The 19,414-nt window shown below is 46.9% G+C and overlaps 1 pseudogene; it reads right to left on the bottom strand.

Annotated features, from left to right (window-relative positions):
• Positions 1-13,753, bottom strand: part of LOC129715861 (zinc finger protein 239-like) — a 21,153-nt pseudogene extending 7,400 nt beyond the window's left edge.
• Positions 13,754-19,414: the final 5,661 nt, after the last annotated feature.

Below are 19,414 nucleotides of genomic sequence, written 5' to 3'. Positions count from 1 at the left end.
GTAGGCATACCTTGAGGAGATATCGCAGTGGATCAATAAATCCTGGACCTTGATAACATATATGCTTAACCATGCACACTACAGATTGATGCAAGCATGTTTTCTGTGAAGGACTGAAAGTTATCATGACATGGCCATAGCATGTGTCGTTATTGCTATTGGTACAGAAACACTCTCGCTTCCCACATAATTTATCCACAACAAAATATACAGGTTGCAAGGAATTTTCTAAAAGCATTTTATGATAATAACTGTTAAAAATGACTATAACCATCTGACAGGCTAAACATTACACTAACTGACAAGAAATGGCCAAAGGACATAAATGCAGCAAATGTTCTTTTGGTAATATATTTAAAGGTGTCAAGATGCCACATTACCAGACATTCAGATTAGATGTATGTGGCAATGAAGATACCCAGTTTGTAAGCAACATTTTTTTTTTAAATTGGTGATAAATGCTTTTACCATCATTCCCTCTTCAAAATTAACGTTAAAATTTCAACCGAAATATCTCCTGACCAAATTTGTGATGTATATGACTGATTGTAGAAGTAAAACCTGGATAAATCCAACGTATAGTTGTGAATGTTGCTCATTAAATAACTACAGTACTGATACTCCATATAGAGAGCATTGATTCGCCATTAAAATTAATTCTGTGATAACGTGTCAGTGACAATCGAACACTGAGGTTTTAATGTTTCACATGTTCACAATTTAATGAATCCATCTTTATGGATTAAAACAAATAATAACATTGGGAATTATAACATATTTGATTGCATTCCGTTATCAAACATAGTCAATGTTAGCTCTGAAGACATTTCCAACACAAGGGGAGCGGGGGGGGGGGGGGGGGGGGGTCTGAATCAGTGCATGATGGATAGATGGTGGTGGGGGGGCTTGAGAAGGCGATCGGTGCGGATTGGATGGATTGAGGCAGGGGAATTAGTTTGTGTTGGTTGGAGTAGGTAAAATTGTGAGGGAGAGCGCGGGGGATGTCAGTGAGGTTGAATGGGGGTGATCTGTGAAGGATGGATGGGGGGAGCAGTGCAGGATGAATAGATGGAGGGGGGGAGTAAATGAGGAAGGGAGAGGATAAGACGAGTGGAGGGGGGCGTACGGGAGAGAGAGGGGCAGGGGCAGAGGAGGAGGGAAGGAAGGCCAGCGCTCCTCGGACAACACCTGTCAGGCACAAAAATCGCAATCAAAATATGGAGGGGACCGCGGACAGAATATCTTGGCAGCCATGCGCGCACTCACACACACGCGAGAGGCTTCGGAGGCTCAATCCAGCTCTAAATGCAGCTCAACTGCCTGTCTCGCCCAAAGATACTATAGGAGCTCCTCTATAATCTCTGGTCTCACCTACAGCCCTGTCTCAATCCAGAGAGGGACAGGCAGAGTGAGCTGGGTATAGCGCTGTTCCTCTGCGCTGGCTGTGGACCTGGGGCCACCGCTCCCGTCTGACTCCCGATGTCTCTGGCCACCCCCGGGCGTGTGGGGGCTCTCGGGTGGGGACAGGGATGGTCCAGTGGCGTTTCGGCAGCAATTGCAGCACCGGAGAGCCGGGATCAATCCTAACTGCGGTGCAGGTCTGCCGAGAGTGTTTTGGCATATCTCCCTCCTCCAATCACTGCACTCTATCCTCATCCCTCCCCCCGCCCCTCGTCTCTCGCCTCTGACCGACACCTCCCTCCTCCAAGGGTCTGTTTTGAAAACACCGTTGGCGGAGTGGCAGCAGCGGCCGTTATCAGGCCGGACGGAGGACAGGAGGAGGAGGAGGCGATGGAGCCGTCGCCACTGCTGCCGTGCGGGGCCCGTCATTCGCTCCGACCCTCCGTCACACCACACTTAGCATCTTTCCCACAACCGTCGCCGGCACAAAACGTCACGTTCCTTTTCTCCAAAGATGCTGCCGGACCCGCGGAGTTACTGCAGTTTTTTGTGTCTATCTTCGGTATAAACCAAGTTGCCAAGCCGGGCAAAATGACTCGCCGTTTAGGTTGCCCGGCGGCACTTTGAGTGGTCAGTGGCACCCGGGCAACCGTTAATTTCGAGCCCTGTGAGGCCTATCGCGGAGCTGGCGCCTCCAACTGCGACCGACCTCGAGGCTCTGGAGGCAGAGCAAGGACTTACCAACGCTGGCCGACTTCGGGGCTGTGGTTGCGGTGCGACCCAACTTCCGACCCGACTTTGGAGCATCGGTGGCATGGCAACAGGCTAGTGGCCTACATCGTCGGGAGCTCACAGGTTGGTGACCTGTTTTTCCGGAGCTCCCGCAACGCATCACCGGTTCCACGCTCCCCTCCATTGAGTCTGTCCAAAGCAAGCGCTGTCTGCGGAGGGCGCTCAGCATCGCCAAGGACTGCTCTCACCCCAACCATGGACTGTTTACCCTCCTACCATCCGGGAGGCGCTACAGGTCTCTCCGTTGCCGAACCAGCAGGTCGAGGAACAGCTTCTTTCCGGCGGCTGTCACTCTACTAAACAACGTACCTCGGTGACTGCCAATCACCACCCCCCCCCCCCCCCCCTTATAATAACACTTATTATTTTTTTTATTCAAATCGTTTGCTATGTCGCTCTTCAAGGGAGATGCTAAATGCATTTCGTTGTCTCTGTACTGTACACTGACAATGACAATTAAAATTGAATCTGAATCTGAATCTGAACTACAGCTGCGTCCACTGGACTGGAGGATGGCAGCTTCAACCGCCCCGGGCCACGGAGTTTGAACCTGCCCGTTTGTGGAGCGCGGATTCAGCCACGGGACTTGCACACCATCACCTGGTGGGGTCGCAACATCGGAGGCTTGGATTGCCTCGGCGTAGATGGAGAGCAAGGAGGGAAAAACAATGACTTTGGGACTTTAAACTGTGTTGAGTATTTGTTTTGTTATGTATTCTATGTTATGACTGGAGGCTAAACCATTTTGTTGCACTGAAAAGTGCAATGAAATTAAAATTGAAACCAACCCAATCCAATCTAATTTTTTCTTCCAACCTTCTAGCACTGATCAAGCCTTTCTGTTATGGAAGAGGAAAGGATTAGTAGCTTTTCATGATTTGTTTTCGGATGGTTGTTTTATGTCTTTTGAACCAACTCTCCAATAAATATAATTTACCTAACACATTTTTTTAGATATTTAAAAATTAGACATTTTTTGAGGGCTACTCTACCCTTTCTTCCATTACCACATCAAACCGATATCTTGGGGGAAAAAAATATATATTCGAACCCTTATCAGAAGGGTTTAACAACGACTATTTATGAGTTGATTTTGAAATTTAAAAAAGATACATTTCATAAAATTAAGAATGACTGGGAAAGAGATCTTCAAATTTATTTATCTTTAGAGAAATGGGAGAGGATTCTTCAATTAGTTAATACTTCCTCAATGTGTACACGACATACAATTCAAGGTGGTTCACAGAGGTCATATGTCAAAAGATAAGTTAGCTCGTTTTTATCGTCAAATAAATCCTACCTGTGACAGGTGTAATTCTCAAGTGGCCTCATTGACATATATGTTTTTGTCCTGCCCACTTTTGAAAAAATATTGGAAATAAATTGTTGATTCTGTAGTTTTAGGTATTGATTTACAATTATTATTGCAATTTTTGGGCTACCAATGTTAGATTCTATACATCTGTCCCTTTCCGCCTAATGGCTGATTGGTTTTACCACATTAATTGACAGAAGATCTATTTTATTTAAATGGAAAGATTCCAATCCTCCGACCACACTCCATTGGTATTCTGAAACGATATCATATTTAAATTTAGAAAAATTAGGAGTGACATTGTTGAACCCTTGGTTAAATTTGATAAGACTTGAGGAAGATTTATTCAACATTTTCATACGACATAAACTGTCCCCTCTCCAACTTATACTACATTTGTTACTGATTTACAGTGGAACGGACTTGACGACATCAAGGACTTAAATTGTTGAAACTCTTTGCAGCCCAGATTCTGTTTTGCTTTTTTTTCTTCTTTTTCTTCTGTAGTTTAGGGGTTTTTTTTTGTCCTTTCTCCTTTTTTTACCTTTTCATCTTTTTGTTTTTATACATAAGTTCTCTTTTAAACACTTAGCTACATTTACATGGAGACCGGGAGGTCTATTAAATGTGTATTTTGACACTGGACTCATATTTAGGTTATACCTGCCATGAATGTAACCCTGATCCCTATATATCAATATCACTGTTACAGTGGCTTGCAAAAGTATTCATACCCCTTGAACTTTTCCACATTTTGTCACGTTACAACCACAAACGTAAATGTATTTTATTGGGATTTTATGTGATAGACCAACACAAAGTGGTGCATAAATGTGAAGTGGAAGGAAAATGATACATGGTTTTCAATTTTTTTTTACTAATAAAAAACTGAAAAGTGTGGCGTGCAAAAGTATTCAGCCCCCTTTACTCTGATACCCCTAAATAAAATCCAGTGCAACCAATTGCCTTCAGAAGTCACCTAATTAGTAAATTAGTAGAGTCCACTTGTGTGTAATCTAATCTCAGTATAAATACAGCTGTTCTGTGAAGGCCTCAGAGGTGGTGGCAGCTCTTGAGGGGCTCCAGTCGGTGAGGGGGTCGGAGGAGGCTGGATAGAGCTGTTAGAAGCGGACAGAACAGCAGTTGGAGTAGTAGGGAGATATTGTATCGGGGTATCGGCCGATGGCCTGTATAGGTCCGGTAAACGGTGCTCTGGCAATATTCCCTGCTGTTACAAAATGACAGGCAAGAGTGGGTCTAGTGGTATGGAGGCCAGTGGAGGAGAGGATAATGAAGGAAATGTTGAGAAGGAGTGGGAAACTGTGGGAGCACGGGGTAGTCCCAGGAAGAGCAGCCGTAAAAGAAGAAAAAGCAATATTGGTGGATCGGAGAGTGAAGACAAGGAACCAGAAAAGGAACCAGAAAAGGAAATTTGGTTAAATGTAGTGGTGAGGTTTGAAGGAGAAGGAGGAGTAAAGAAGATGGAGCCAATGAAGCTGACAAAAATAATCAGGGCTCAGGTTGGGGAAGTAAAGTATGCAAGAGTGCTGGAGGATGGACACATGCTAATAGGGTGCAACAGTGAGGCTCAAGTTGAAAAGGCAATGAAAATGAACAAGATTGACAAAATCAAAATAATCAAAGTAGTGAGAGTGGGAGAACGGAGGAGGGCAAGGTGTAAAGGGGTTATCTATGGAATCCCTCTCAAAGTCAATATGAGTGAACTGGTTCAGGAACTCGGAAAGAGATGTGAACTGGTTCAGGAACTCGGAAAGAGATGTGAATTGATTATGAATGCCAAAAGAATGACCAAAGGAGCAAAGAAAGAGGAAACCGAGTCAGTCCTGCTTGAATTCAAGACAGAATCCCTTCCAAAAGTGGTCCATTTTGGCTTCATGCGATATAGTGTAAGAGAGTACATACCCAAACCAATGAAGGATCAGGAGGGAGCAAGACGTGGGCATAATGGAGACAATAAAAGAAAAAGAAAAGAGTATATGGAAAGAAAAGAAAAACCTGGTTATATTTATAGCAGGAGTAATAAATGCAACAGCAGAAGTAAAATCCAAAACAGAAAGGATCCAAATCATAGTAAAGGCTGCAGTCCACCACTTGGGCATGGCAGGATTGAAGAGGGAGGAAATACATGATGGTCTCAGTATCCAGGCGAGCCAAGAGTCAACATGTGTGGGTTAATAATATTAATGTTAATCCTACAATGGAATGCAAGAAGCTTGTTAGCCAATGGGCAAGACTTTAAGCAATTCATAGACAGTAGGAAGGAAAAACCAGATGTCGTATGTATCCAGGAAACCTGGTTGAAACCAAGTTTAGATTTTGTTCCATATGATTATGTTGCAGTGAGATGTGATAGGGGAAATGGGGGAGGAGGGGGTTGTGCCACTTTCATTAAAAAAGGGATACCATACAGGGTATTAGGATTTGGGCAGGAACAGGAATATGTGGTAATAGAAGTGTGGTCTGAGAGGAGGAAAATAGTGGTAATAAATTACTATAATCCATGTAAGCGATTAGAGGTCAATAAATTACAGGAAGTAGAAGGCCAGAGCAAATCTAATGTTATTTGGTGTGGGGACTTTAACGCACATAATAAATTATGGGGCAGTGGAAAGTCAGATAATAATGGACAGGTAATTGAGGAATTATTAAATGATGGTAATCTAGTGTGTCTAAATGATGGAAAGAAGACCAGGGTAGATGTTAGGACAGGGAAGGAGTCTGTGTTGGACCTTACACTTGTTTCTAATAGGATTGCTGCTAAGTGTGACTGGGAAATATATGAAAAAGGTACCATAGGAAGTGATCATCACCCTGTGCTATGCAAAATAAATGTTACTTTAATTATGAGTAAAGAAAACAGAAGTGGACGATGGGTTTTTGGAAAGGATAATTGGGAGAAATTTAAAGAGGAAAGTGATAAATATGTAAAACCGATACAAGAAGAGACAGATATAGAAAACTTTGAGAATAAATTGTCAGAAGGTATCAAAAGAGCAGCATTAGTTTCCATACCTAAAAGTAAAGGAAGATCAAAAAGGAAAGCTGTGCCATGGTGGGACAATAAATGTAAAGAGGCAGTGGTGAATAGAAACAGAGCATTCAGATTATTAAAAAGAACTCATAACTACCAACACATGATTAATTACAAACAGGCTCAGGCGATTGTAAGGAGGACTATAAGACAAACAAAAAGAGCATATTGGAGGAAGTATTGTGATTCAATTGGAAACACAACACAGGTAGGGGAGATATGGGGGATGATTAAAAAAATGGAAGGTGATAAAAGGGAGTGGAGTTATCCTATCCTAACAAATGGAGATCAAACTGTAGTCACAAATAAAGACAAAGCAGAACTAATGGTTAACACTTTATAGTAGGGTTCACAGCTCCCACAACGTATCAGATGAAGGAAGAAGAGGTAGGGAAAGAACAAGAGAGGAAAATGTTGAGGCCTTACAAAGGAAAGGTATCACAAAGGACAAGTACAATATTCCATTTAATTTGGGGGAGCTAAAGAGAGCTCTGGCCAAGTGTAAGAACTCAGCCCCAGGGAAGGATGATATTTGTTACATAATGATGAAGCATCTAAGTGAGGAGGGACTCAGATTCAGATTCAATTTTAATTGTCATTGTCAGTGTACAGTACAGAGACAACGAAATGCATTAAAGACTCCAAAAGATACTTGCACTATATAACATGGTGTGGGAAGAAGGGCGAATACCGGAGAGGTGGAAGGAAACAATCATTGTGCCTATTAGGAAACCAGGGAAAGATGCAAGTAATCCAGTAAATTATAGACCTATAGCTTTAACAGCACACATGTGTAAACTGATGGAAAGAATGGTAAATGAAAGTTTAATGCATCTAATGGAAGAAAACTGTATAGTGGCTAATTATCAGAGTGGCTTTAGAAAAGAGAGAGGTACTAATGATCCAGTTCTGTGCTTGGAAGATGATATAAGGAAAGCACAAGTTAAAAAAGAATCTGTAGTTACCGTATTTTTTGATGTAGAGAAGGCTTATGATATGTTGTGGAGAGAAGGTCTTCTAATAAAGCTGCATTTAATGGGAGTAGGAGGAAATATTTTAAACTGGATAATGGATTTTCTCAACGGTAGAAGTATCCAAGTTAAAATAGGGTCAGACATCTCTAGTAAATGTGTAGTCGAGAATGGAACTCCCCAGGGAAGTGCGATAAGCCCGATCCTATTCTCAATCATGATCAATGATATATTTGCAAACATTCAACCAGAGATGGGGCGATCGCTCTTTGCAGATGATGGCAGCCTATGGAGAAGGGGGAGGAATATAGATTTTATCGTGGAAAAAGTACAGCAAGGGATAGCCCAGGTGGAAGAGTGGGGAGGGAAATGGGGTTTTAAATTCTCTATAGAGAAGACAAAGACAATGGTTTTCACAAGGAAGAAAATTAAAGAGGATGTCCAGTTAAAACTATACGGCAACAATTTGGAAAGAGTAAAAGATTTCCGTTTCCTGGGAGTCCACTTTGACTCCAGATTAACATGGAGGGTCCACATTACAAAAATAATTGGAAAATGCAAAAAAGCCATCAATGTAATGAGATGCTTGGCAGGTTTAGAGTGGGGAGCAGATATATTATCGCTTAAACATATCTATGTATCACTGATCAGATGAAGACTAGAGTATGGCAGTATAGCTTATGGATCAGCATCTAAGGCAGTGTTGTCCGAGTTGGACAAAGTCCAAGCGGAAGCTCTAAGAATCTGTATAGGAGGTGTGCGGACGTCACCTGTATGTGCACTACAGGTGGAAACTGGGGAGATGCCGTTGAGACTGCGCCGCAGACAACTAATAGCTAATTACTGGCTAAGCCTTAAGGGTCATGGAGAGAACCACCCAACAAAACAGGTAGTACAGGAGTGCTGGGAGAGAGGGGTGGCTCAGTCTGGAAGCTTCGGCTGGGTTGGAGGAGGTGTGGCAAGGGACATGGAAGTAGAGGACAAAGAGTTCTGCCCTGCAGTATTGTGGCCATCTGTCCCAATATGGTTACTAAACATCCCAAAAGTTGATCTGGAGATATGGGAGGCAAAAAGAAGGGAGAAAAATTCAGACCTAAAAACAGAATACCATAACCATATATATAGTAGATACAGAGAACACCTCTTAATCTTCACAGATGGATCAAAGGACCCAGTAGCTGAAACAACAGGGGCAGCTGTGGTAGTGCAAGGGATGAATGTTGAGATTTGCAAAAGAACAAATAACTATTTGGCAGTACAGGTGCACAACCTTTTATCCGAAGATCCAAATAACGAAAACCTCCGAATAGCGGACATTTTTTCAGTCCTTGAAGAAAGGTCCTTGAAAACGTTCACCGAGGGCGGCCCGCAGAGGTGACAGCAGAACCTCCGGTCGGTCCTCGAAGAAAGGGGAACTAAAGCCCCATTCATAAAAGAGAAGGTGAGGGTATATTGCGCGGGAGGGTTAATAATTGACAATCTGCTGCTGCCTGCCCGCTGAGGTTAAAAAGTTCCCACGGTAGACACGGTACACAGTGTATCGTGAGTCTTGCGTGGGAACTTTTTAAACTCAGCGGGCAGCAGCAAATTGTCGCTCCCTTCAGTTTCACCCCACCTACACCCCTCTGCTTCCCGGCCATGTGTGTGACCCCTTCCCTCCCCTCTCCAGCTCCCCGCGCATTGCACCGGCGCGGGGGCTTTGCACTGTCTTCACGCCGGAGCCAGTGCCAGTCACCGGAGACGTCAGGACCAACGGGACACCGACCCCCAGGCCCACTGCAAGCACGGAGATCCCAGAGACCCACAGCCAGCAGCAGCCCAGCCCTGTTCCAATTCCAGAGGAACACGCTCTCCGCTGTCCCCGTAGGGACAGAAGCTGATGGCTCGGGCTGTGACGTCTCCGGCCAGCTCCTTGTACAGGAGCTGAGACTGGGAACTGTGGGGTTGTTTGCAGTTGCAGAGGGAGGGGGCAAGGGCGATAAAGTTCCCAGTCTCAGCTCCATTCCAGGGGGGTGACCGGAGACGTCAGGACCAACGGGACACCGATTGCAAGCACGGAGATCCCATAGACTCACAGCCAGCAGCAACTCTAGCCCAGCCCCGCTCCAACTCCAGAGGAACCCGGGTTGCGGATGAGGGGGCGCAGCTCGGGCTGTGGGCGAACTGCCACTTGTCGCTGTAGTGGCGCATTGGGGAGCGGGTTGCTGTTGGTCCGGACGTCTCCGGCCACCCCCCTGGACAGGAGCTGAGAGACGTCAGGACCACCAGAAGCCGCTCCCCGATGCGCCGCTACAGCGACAAGTGGCAGTTCGCCCACAGCCCGAGCTGCGCCTCCTCATCGGGACACTGACCCCCAGGCCCACTGCAAGCACGGAGATCCCAGAGACTCACAGCCAGCAACAACTCTAGCCCAGCCCCGCTCCAACTCCAGAGGAACCCGGGTTGCGGATGAGGGGGCGCAGCTCGGGCTGTGGGCGAACTGCCACTTGTCGCTGTAGCGGCGCATCGGGGAGCGGATTCCTCTGGAGTTGGAGGGACAGGGAGACACAGCGGCTTTTGAGAATGGTGGGCCATCACTTCCAAAGTTCTGCCCACACACTCAGTACACCTCTCCTACACTTGTCTCCCGCACTAAGATCATCTCGCAGAGAAGGATCCCAGCCTAACCCTCCCTATTCTCTCCTATTCTGCAAGAAAAACCTACATTGAAGACTCAAACTCGCGATCGAGTAACTGCCGGGATCGAGGCGCAAACTCGCGACCTTACGGATACGAGCTGAGCACTCTACCACTGAGCCAGCCGTTAAAATCTACGCTAAAAATCTTCCATTCCGAAAACCGAAAAATTCTGAATTACGAAAAGTGTCTGGTCCCAAGGCTTTCGGATAAAAGGTTGTGCACCTGTATATACAGTGGAACTGTACGCTATTTTGATGGCAGTTCGGTGGATAGAACAGGTGCAACCATGCAAAATATTAATTTGTAGCCACTCATTGTCTGCAATCCAGAGTATTGGGTCTGGTGCATCCCATAGGCGGCCTGACCTAGTGTATGAAATTCTACTACTATTAAGCCAAGTAACAAGGAAGGGCAGTGACGTGACTTTATTGTGGGTCCCAGCACACATTGGTGTGCTAGGAAATGAAAAAGTGGATAAATTGGCAAAAGAGGCCGTTAAAAAAGAGAACATAGAGGTAAACCTACAATTATCCAAATCTGAAGGAAGACACATTGTGTGGAAGAAAATAAATCGGGAATGGCAACAATACTGGGAACAGGAGACAAAGGGGAGACACCTCTATTCGCTACAAAACAGAGTGGGCATTACAGCAAGAAGAGGGGGGAACAGGAGAGAACAGGTAGTATTAGCAAGATTGAGGATACGACACACCCACCTGAACAGCACATTAAAAATGTTGGGAAAACACCCTACTGGGATGTGTGAGGAATGCCATCAGCCGGAAACAGTTCAGCATGCTCTAGTTGCATGTAGAAGATATGCAACAGAAAAAAGAGTTTTGATCAATGAAATGAAGAAAATTGGAATGACAGATATATCAGAAAAGAACATTCTAGAGTATGGAGGGGAAGGAAAAGGAGTAAATTTGTTGTTTAATTTCTTGAGGGCCTCTGGCCTTATAAAAAGGATATAAAGTAAAGACATGAGGACTGTGGAGTGTAGCCAGAAGGTGGCAGCAATGCAACATTGTGGATGCTGGCTGCCGTAAAACTCCAAAGATGAAGAAGAAGAAGAAGGCCTCAGAGGTTTGTTAGAGGACATTAGTGAACAAACAGCATCATGAAGCCCAAGGAACACACCAGACAGGTCAGGGATAAAGTTGTGGAGAAGTTTAAAGCAGGGTTAGGTTATAAAAAAATATCCCAAAATTTGAACATCTCACGGAGCACTGTTCAATCCATCACACGAAAATGGAGAGTATGGCACAACTGCAAACCTACCAAGACATGGCCGTCCACCCAAACTAACAGGCCGGGCAAGGAGAGCATTGATCAGAGAAGCAGCCAAGAGGCCCATGGTAACTCTGGAGGAGCTGCAGAGATCCACAGCTCAGGTGGGAGAATCTTTTAGTCATACACTTTTAGTCATACACTCCACAAATCGGGCCTTTATGGAAGAGTGGCAAGAAGAAAGCCATTGTTGAAAAAAAGCCATAAGAAGTCCTGTTTGCAGTTTGGCACAAGCCATATGGGGGACACAGCAAACATGTGGAGGAAGGTGATCTGGTCAGATGAGACCAAAATTGAAAATTTTGGCCTAAATGCAAAACGCTATGTGTTGGGGAAAACTACCACTGCACATCACCCTGAACACACCATCCCCACTGTGAAACATGGTGGTGGAAGCATCATGCTGTGGGGATGCTTTTCTTCAGCAGGGACAGGGAAGCTGGTCAGAGTTGATGGGACGATGGATGGAGCCAAATACAGGGCAATCTTGTAAGAAAACCTGTTAGAGTCTGCAAAAGACTTGAGACTGGGGCGGAGGTTCACCTTCCAGCAGGACAACGACCCAAAACATACAGCCAGAGATACAATGGAATGGTTTAGATCAAAGCATATTCATGTGTTAGAATGGCCAAGTCAAAGTCCAGACCTAAATCCAATTGAGAATCTCTGGCAAGACTTGAAAATTGCTGTTCACAGACGCTCTCCATCCAATGTGACTGAGCTTTGCAAAGAAGAATGGGCAAAAATTTCAGTCTCTAGATGTGCAAAGCTGGTAGAGACATACCCCAAAAGACTTGCAGCTGTAATTGCAGCAAAAGGTGGTTCTACAAAGTATTGACTAAGGGGGGCTGAATACTTTTGCATGCCACACATTTTATATTTTTTATTTGTAAAAAAAATTGTCAACCATGTATCATTTTCCTTCCACTTCACAATTATGCACCACTTTGTGTTGGTCTATCACATAAAATCCCAATAAAATACATTTACGTTTGTGGTTGTAACGTGACAAAATGTGGAAAAGTTCAAGGGGCATGAAAACTTTTGCAACCCACTGTATGTTTATCATTACTGTTTTGTTATTTTGTTTTTGCTTTTGAAAACGAGAGAGAGAGAGAGAGAGACACACACACAAACAATATACATTGACATGGATCGAAAATTGGTTGGCAGACATGAAATATAGACCAGAGATTAACGGGTCCCTACCAGAATGGCAGGCATTGTCTCGTGGGGTACCACAAGGCTCAATGCTGGGACCGCAGCTGTTTACAATATACATCAATTATTTAGCTGAAGGCATTCAAAGTAACATTAGCAAATTTGCAGATCACACAAAGCTGGGTGATAGTGTAAACTGTGAGGAGAATGCTATGAGAATGCAGGGTGACTTGGACAGGTTGGATGAGTGGGCAGATGCAGAGCAGATGCAGTTTAATGTGGATAATTGTGAGGTTATCCACTTTGGTGGCAAGAACAGGAAGGCAGATTATTATCTAAACGGTGTCAACTTGGGAAAACGGGAAGCACAACGGAATCTGGGTGTCCTTGTACATCAGTATGAAAGTAAGCATGCAGGTACATCAGGCAGTGAAGAAAGCGAATGGCATGTTGGCCTTTATAACAAGAGGAGTTGAGGACAGGAGCAAAGAGGTCCCTCTGCAGTTGTACGGGGCCCTGGTGCGGCCACACCTGGCGTACTGGGTCCAGTTTTGGTCTCCAAATCTGAGGAAGGACATTCTTGAGGAATTTAATTCTCCCCTCTGGGAGATCTCTGGCTATATATTAAAAAAGCAACCCGTAAAGACTACAACTCCCTGGGGGCATAGCGAGCAGGCGAGCCAATGGGAAACCGGCCCCGCCCTCGCGTGACGTAACGGCGTCGTGCGTGCGTGCGGCGTCCTACACCTCCCGGCGGGCGCTGCGCGGCGGAGGCCAATCGGGGCGGGCGGTAACGTAAGCCGGCAGGAGGGCGACGCGATGACGCCACGACGCAGGGCCCTGGTAACCAAGATGGCGGCGGCGACGGCGGCGGAGGAGAAGAAGTAGGAGGAGGGGCGGCGGCGGCTCCTTTGCTCGCCCTCTCTCTCTCAGCTTACCGGGTTGGAGGCTACCACGCCGCCTGCGACCTGAGTGGCTTCGAGGTCTCCGCCGCCACCTCCCGGTGAGCCGCGGCCGCCATTGTTGTTCCTCCGTTCGTCTCTCTCCACTTCTAGCCGCCTCCCAAATACAAGCAGGTCCCGCCCCCAACCCACTTCCGGCCGCCTCCTGATTGCAGACCATGGACGTCAATCAATCGGCCCCGCCCCGCTCTCCTTGATTTGATCAGAATGACGTCAGTCCCGCCTGCTTCGCCCTTGATTGGTGACGAGCAAAGATCTTATAGCAAAGCAAGATGGATTACTCTCACGCAAACGTGAGGTCCGCTCATAGGCGGATTCATGGGTGATTATAGGACACATTTTAGCAACCTGACTCCGCCATTTTGTTCCGCTTTCTTGCTCCCGCCTTCTTGCTTCCGGCCAAAGATTGGATCCGCAGCGGGGAGAGAGAGTGAGGGGCCCGGGGCAGCGGGGAGAAGGAGTGCGGGGCCCGGTGCAGCGGGGAGAAGGAGTGTGGGGCCCGGTGCAGAGGGAAGAAGTAGTGCGGGGCCCGTGGCAGCGGGGAGAAGGAGTGTGGGGCCCGGGGCAGCGGGGAGAAGGAGTGCGGGGCCCGGGGCAGCGGGGAGAAGGAGTGCGGGGCCCGGGGCAGCGGGGAGAGAGAGTGCCCCAAGACAATGTTTCTTATTTACAATATTTCTTATTTAATGTCCCTTGTCTAGTCTGAAATAAAGTTCATTATTGGATTAGAAGAAATATAATTGTGTGTGTTATATACATTTATATAATTTTCATGTATGTGTGTTTATAAACATTTTATTCTTTACCAAGAATCAACAGAATTATGAACTAACAGAATTATGAATCTAACCCTATAATCACGTACAAAAAGTCAAGTCAAGTCAAATTTATTTGTCACATACACATACGAGATGTGCAGTGAAATGAAAGTGGCAATGCTCGTGGACTTTTGTGCAAAAGACAAACAACAAAACAACCAAACAAATTATAAACACAATCATAACACACATATTCTTTTACATAATAAATAATAGAAGGAAAAACGTTCTGTAGAGTTAGTCCCTGGTGAGATAGGCGTTTACAGTCCGAATTGCCTCTGGGAAGAAACTGCTTCTCAACCTCTCCGTTCTCACTGCATGGCAACGGAGACGTTTGCCTGACCGTAGCGGCTGGAACAGTCCGTTGCAGGGGTGGAAGAGGTCTCTCATGATTTTGTTTGCTCTGGAGTTGCACCTCCTGTTGTATAGTTCCTGCAGGGGGGTGAGTGAAGTTCCCATAGTGCGTTCGGCCGAACGCACTACTCTCTGCAGAGCCTTCTTGTCCTTGGCAGAGCAATTCCCAAACCAGATGGTAATGTTCCCGGACAAGATGCTTTCCACCGCCGCTGCGTAGAAGCACTGTAGGATCCTCGGAGACACTCTGAATTTCCTCAATTGCCTGAGGTGGTAAAGGCGCTGCCTTGCCTTACTCACCAGTGCTGAGGCGTGTGATGACCATGTCATATCCTCAGAGATGTGGACTCCCAGATATTTAAAACAGTTCACCCTATCCACAGGATCCCCATTTATACTCAATGGAGTGTACGTCCTCGGATGATGTGTCCTCCTAAAGTCCATGATCAGCTCCTTCGTTTTTTTGATGTTCAAGAGGAGGATGTTCTCCTGGCACCAGAGTGCTAGATCAGCCACCTCCTCCCGGTAGGCCTTCTCATCATTGTCTGAGATCAGGCCCACCACCACATCAGGCCCACCACCACAGTGTCATCAGCAAACTTAATTATTGAATTGAAAAGTCCCCCCCTGTCAATCACCCTGCGAGTCGGGTCGGTTCCGGTTACTACAAAATCAACTCAAACACTGCTTGTGAGCCATTTAAAAAGAAATGATTTAAAAAACATTAAAAAAGACAATTACCAGAATCAAATTTTATTCTTGACAAGTAGTTTGAACTGACAGATTTATGAATCTGACCCACACAAACTGTTGCCCCGCAACATTGATTACAGTGCGAGTCGGGTCGGGTTAGGTAGGCTCAGGTTGCTAAAATGGGCGTGGAAAAATGCCCATGATCCCCTCCATAGCATACTACACATCAGCCCATTGCATTTAGCAGGAGTAGCCTATCTTGCTTTGCTATAAGATCTTTGGTGACGAGCACGTCCATTACCGCCTCTATGGCAGGTACACAAAAAAGCTGGAGAAACTCAGCGGGTGCAGCAGCATCTTTGGAGCGAAGGAAAAAGGCGACGTTTCGGGCCGAAACCCTTCTTCAGCCTTCTAAAAACCCTTCTCCTTCTAAAAAGTCGGGCTGTCTTCTCCCATCCCCCAGCCCTCGGGCTCCTCCTCCTTTTTCCTTCTAAAAAAAAAATTCACGTTTGACTCCTCCCATTTCTTCCAAATACAAGGCGTAGTCAGGTCAAGTCAAGTTTATTCGTCACATACACATGAGATGTGCAGTGAAATGAAAAGTGGCAATGCTCGCGGACTTTGTGCAAAAAGACAAACAAACAAACAACCAAACAAACTATAAACACAATCATTAAAACACACATATTCTTTTACATATTAAATATTGGAAAGAAAAAATATTAGAAGGTAACGTTAGTCCCTGGTGAGATAGGAGTTTACAGTCCGAATGGCCTCTGTGAAGAAACTCCTTCTCAACCTCTCCGTTCTCACAGCATGGCAACGGACGCGTTTGCCTGACCGTAGCAGCTGGAACAGTCCGCTGCATGGGTGGAAGGGGTCTCGCATGATTTTATTGGCTCTGGAGTTGCAATTCCTGATGTATAGTTCCTGCAGGGGGGCGAGTGAAGTTCCCATAGTGCATTCGGCCGAATGCACTACTCTCTGCAGAGCCTTCTTGTCCTGGGCAGAGCAATTCCCAAACCAGATGGTAATATTTCCGGACAAGATGCTTTCCACAGCCGCTGCGTAGAAGCATTAGAGGATCCTTGGAGATACTCTGAATTTCCTTAATTGCCTGAGGTGGCAAAGGCGCTGCCTTGCCCTACTCACGAGCGCGTGTGATGTCCATGTCATATCCTCAGAGATGTGGTCTCCCAGATATTTAAAACAGCTCACCCTATCTACAGGATCCCCATTTTTCTTCAATGGTGTGTACGTCCTTGGATGATGTGCCCTCTTAAAGTCCACGATCAGCTCCTTAGTTTTTTTGTTCAAGAGGAGGCTGTTATCCTGGCACCAGAGTGCTAGATCAGCCACCTCCTCCCGGTTCCTTCTCGTTTTCTGAGATCAGGCCCACCACCACAGTGTCATCAGCAAACTTAATTATTGAGTTGGAGCTGAACCTAGCCACACAGTCATGTGTGTACAGGGAGTACAATAGGGGGCGTAGCTATGGGCACGCGCATGGGCCCCAGCTACGCCTGCCTCTTTGTCGGGTACGTCGAACAATCCTTGTTCAATACGTACCCGGGCCCCATCCCCGACCTCTACCTCCGTTACATTGACGAATGCTTTGGGGCCACCTCCTGCACCCACACACAACTGTCTGACTTCATCCACTTCACCACCAACTTCCATCCGGCACTCAAATACACCTGGACTATTTCCGACACTTCCCTACCATTCCTTGACCTCACTATCTCCATCGCAGGTGGTAGACTTCTGACCGACATCCACTATAAACCCACTGACTCCCATGGCTATCTGGACTACACTTCTTCCCACCCTGCTTCCTGTAAGGACTACATCCCCTACTCTCAATTCCTCCGCCTACGCCGCATCTTCTCCCAGGATGAGGCGTTCCACACCAGGGCATTTGAAATGTCCTCATTCTTCCCCTCCTCCACCATAGATGAGGCTCGCACCAGGGTCTCTTCCATACCCGGCAACACTGCTCTCTCTCCCCATCCCCGCATTCACAAGGGCAGAGTCCCCCAGTCCTCACCTTTCACCCCACCAGCCGTCACATTCAACAAATAATCCTCCGTCATTTTTGCCACCTCCAACGTGACCCCACCACTCGCTACATCTTCCCATCTCCCCCCATGACTGCCTTCCGCAAAGGCCGCTCCCTCCGCAACTCCCTTGTCAATTCTTCCCTTCCCTCCCGTATCACCCCCTCCCCGGACACTTTCCATTGCAACCGCAAGAAATGCAACACCTGAACCTTTACCTCCCCCCTCGACTCCATTCAAGGACCCAAGCAGTCGTTCCAGGTGCGACAGAGGTTCACCTGTATCTCCTCCAACCTCATCTACTGCATCCGCTGCTCTAGATGTCAGCTGATCTACATCGGTGAGAACAACGGAGGTTGGGCGATCGTTTCGCCGAACACCTCCGCTCGGTACGCAAGAACCAACCTGACCTCCCGGTGGCTCAGCACTTCAACTCCCCCTCCCATTCTGAATCCGACCTCTCTGTCCCGGGTATCTCCTCCATGTCCAGAGTGAGCAACACTGGAAATTGGAGGAACAGCACCTCATATTCCGCTTGGGGAGTCTGCAGCCTGCGGGCATGAACATGGAATTCTCCCAATTTTGTTAGCCCTTGCTGTCTCCTCCCCTTCCTCAGCCCTCGGGCTGTCTCCTCCCATCACCCAGCCCTCGGGCTCCTCCTCCTTTTTCCTTCCTTCCTACTGCCACCCCCTATCAGTCTGAATTCTCCACCGCCTCTATGGTGCCTGATTGGAGGCGACAGACGTCAGTCACCCGCCGGTCCCCGTCCCACCCCTTCCCTCCTCCCCCCATTGGATGAACAATAAGGAGGAGCGATGGCACCGTCACCTCTCTATCCTCCACATACACCACTCTCCCCCCTCTCTCTCTCTCTCCTCTCTATCTCTCCCCCTCTCTCTCTTTCCCCTCTCTCTCTCTCCCCCTCTCTTTCCCCGTCTCTCTCTCCCCCTCTCTCTCTTTCTCCCTCTTTCCCCCCCTCCCTCTCTCTCTGCCTCTATCTCCCTCTCCCTACCTCTCTCTCTCTCCCATCTCTCTCTCTCCCCCTCTCTTTCCCCGTCTCTCTCTCCCCTCTCTCCCTCCCTCTCTCTCCCCCCTCCCCCTCCCACCTCTGTCCCTCTCTCCTCTCTTTCTCTCCCCCCTTCTCTCTCTCTCCCCCCCTCTCTCTCTCCCCCCCTCTCTCTCTCTCCCCCCCTCTCTCTTTCTGCCTGTGACTATGTTGATGTCACTTGCGAGCGGGGCACCGGGGCAAATTCCTTGTATGTGAATACTTGCCCAAGAAACTTTTTTTTTAATATTTTCATTTCACGGAGTACTATCGTAACCAGAAGAAACGAAAAATTGTTTCTCATCAGTTTTTGTCAGTGCAATTAATAAAAACAGAAATAAATACATATTACTTAAAAAATTATCATATCTAAAATAGACCTAAAATTGAACTAAAAACAGACATTCAAACCAAACAGTGACTTTACCTTGACAGGTGTCCAGCTGTCAAGGTGTTGGGTGAGGTTAGATGTGGAGGTGTATGTGTATGGGGAGGGGAGGGGACAAAGTCTGTTAAGCATTTTTATTAATTGTGGGAAGAAGCTGTTTAGCATCCATTCATTCATTCTCCCCCCTCTCTTTACACACCACTCCCCCCTCACACACACCACTCCCCCCTCACTCACACCACTGCCTGCCCCCCCCCCCCCCTCTCTCCGCCTTCTCTCTCACCACCTCTATAGCTCGCCCCCCTCTCTCTTTCTGTCCATCACTGTTCATCACATGTCATGTTGTCACTGGCGGGCGCAGCACTGGGACAAATTCCTTGTATGTGAATACTTGGCCAATAAACATTCATTCTCCCCCCTCTCTTACACCCCACTCCCA

Source organism: Leucoraja erinacea, unplaced genomic scaffold (genome assembly GCF_028641065.1).
Source record: "Leucoraja erinacea ecotype New England unplaced genomic scaffold, Leri_hhj_1 Leri_145S, whole genome shotgun sequence".
In the NCBI taxonomy this organism is placed as follows: domain Eukaryota; kingdom Metazoa; phylum Chordata; class Chondrichthyes; order Rajiformes; family Rajidae; genus Leucoraja; species Leucoraja erinaceus.
Note: the sequence above shows the minus strand (reverse complement) of the source record. Positions and strands in the feature narration are given on the sequence as shown.